General features: G+C 40.3%; 1 protein-coding gene across 1 annotated transcript in view; it reads left to right on the forward strand.

The window, feature by feature from the left end:
* LOC138038926 (uncharacterized) overlaps positions 1 to 2,500 on the forward strand; it is a 19,759-nt gene that overhangs the window by 6,624 nt on the left and 10,635 nt on the right. The window lies entirely within an intron of this gene.

Here is a 2,500-nt window from a genome sequence, read left to right on the forward strand (position 1 = left end):
AAAACCTTTCCTATTTCATATTTTGTCGGTGCCTTTGAAAAAAATATTCCTTCCCTCATCCATAGGGAAAGTTCCCTTCACACTGCATGTAGAGCAGGTCTACCAACCCGTATCTTTTTTCCTGAATTTCCTCTACGATATTCATCAACGTCAAGAGTTTCTTACAGACATTTATAGGCCTTTCGGTAACACTCGAAGCTGTACAACTCGTCTTCCGTAGGTCAGTTTTTGCTTGCTTGCCTTCTCCCGATTTCTCTTCACAAACGGTAGTTCTCGTAGTCGAACTCGTATGCGATTTTGTTTGTCTACCGTCTATTTATTTTTCTCTACAACGCATTGAAGAAATATTCTCCTAACGGATTTTTTCCTTTACTCGAGGTCGCATATAGGTTGCCAAACTGTTCCCCCGTTTTCTCCTTCCATTTTCTCGGACATGAAAAGAAAAATGCGAGAAACGTTCTTTATTTTACTTTTCTGAACCGTTAACAGAAGCAGGTCACTCTTTTAGATAAGGGCCTCTTTACACGAGCCCGGGTTGCTTTTTACCCCGAGTTAAACCCCAGGCGTACCTAGACCTCCTCAGCCGCACTTAAATATCTACATGCTTCCTTAGCCGTACTTAAAATCCCTGGTCAATATGTCAGCCGTACTTAAACATCCCTGGTTAGCCTTATCCACTCTGAGAAAGGATTCTTCAATTCCTTCGATGCACCACGACCCCAGTGATCCTCGACATCCTTAGGGAGTCTTAAACATCCTCAGACACACTCAGGATAGGATAGAAAAATGTTATTTCTGTGGGTAACCGAATGATGACGCGTGAAAATAGGGAATAATTTCACGCGCGTTTTGTCCAAAATCAAAGAATTTCCCGAGCCTTTAAGGGAAAGAAATTATTTGATTTTGGACAAAACGCAAGTGAAATGATTCCCTAATTCCACGAGTACGCCATTTGATTAGCTATTAATTTAACGGGTGGCACTGTACTGGAAACGTTGCCATGGCAACGTTATAGTTTCACATGTGAAATAATAAATTAGTATAGGTAAAAGCATGATTTATTTGGCATAAATACCACGTGTGATCTTTCAAAATTGTTGCTCAGATTTCACGAGCCGTTAGGCGGTAATTTCATCAAATTACACTGAATGCATTTACATAACAAATCTGCAATACCAAAAAGCCGTGTGGCAATCGAATGTAAGTTAAATATCGGGTAGACTTTCATATACCAGACCAAAATGGCGGAAGACAAAAGGAAGATTGTTATTCTGATTAGGTGTTGTTGATTAGGCATTGTTATGTTCGCTTTGTTCTTTTGTTTTATGGACGTTAATTATTCCGATTTCGGCAGATGAAAGACAAGCCTAAATATTTTTAAATTCTAACATTGAATTACAGTATGTCAGAGTTTTTCTCTGTCCTTGTGTGCCCAATTCCATAAGTAGGGCTACCTAGGTAAGGCTCACATGGTTTACGTGGGTAGAAAATAGCACTTCTCATCACCCTTCAATGGTTAATTCTGTTGAAACATAAGTGCTAGACGGCCAACGTTTTCAAAAACGTAACACTTTCTCGTAAATGTCTTAAAGGCAGAATATATGCAGAAAATGTAGGCAGTAGCAAATGTCTAGATGGACAAAGGGGCCCCGTATAAAAGACAAGTCACGCCAGATATAAAAAAAAGTCGCGCCAGGTTTAAAGAAACCTCGGCAAGACTAAATATAGACTACGAGCAGTCTCTCTTTTGCTCTAAAATCATCGAAATGAACACTTCAAAATGACTGAAACTGCGAGTCGCAAATACCGCGGGAATGGGTTCACTCCAACCAACGCCCGCGGTATTTGTGACCCGCAACGTCAGCCATTAGAAGTTCAACGTACGCGTTCGTTTCAACGATTCCAGAGCAAATGAGACAGGGTAGACTTTCATATACCTCGCTAAAATGGCGGATCGAGGACAAAAAAACCATTCTTATTCCGATTAGGCCTTTCTAATTAGGTATTGTTATGTTCGTTTTCTTCTTTTGTTTCATGGATATCAATTATTTCTGATCCGGTATGTGAAAGACGAGCCACGAGAGACTGTACGCAGTCTAGACTATAAAAAGTCGATCATTAAAATGAAAAGTAGATACGCGCTCGTGTGTGGCACCAACAGGGCTCCGTACACATAACAATGTTTGTTTGCCTTCTTGACGAGTGAGGCACAGTAGGTTTGCGTGACATGCAAAGAAAATAGACCAATTTCGATATATTAAAATTCAGTCCTGAACAAAACGAGTCTTTGTATGAGTTTATTCCCCGGAGTCTCGAGATGATGCCTTTTGTTTAGAACTGAATTTTAATATATCGAAATTGGGCTATTATGCCGTAGCAATGAGTATGAATTCCCTTGAAGATCGACTTTACCAGGCATGCAGTAAATTAATGGACTTCCGGAGCATCTGGTGCCGGGTACTAAAACAAGCTTGAGGAACGTGTTGGGTAGGGCTAATTT

The sequence above is a fragment of the Montipora capricornis genome, chromosome 2 (genome assembly GCF_036669925.1).
Source record: "Montipora capricornis isolate CH-2021 chromosome 2, ASM3666992v2, whole genome shotgun sequence".
Lineage (NCBI taxonomy): Eukaryota > Metazoa > Cnidaria > Anthozoa > Scleractinia > Acroporidae > Montipora > Montipora capricornis.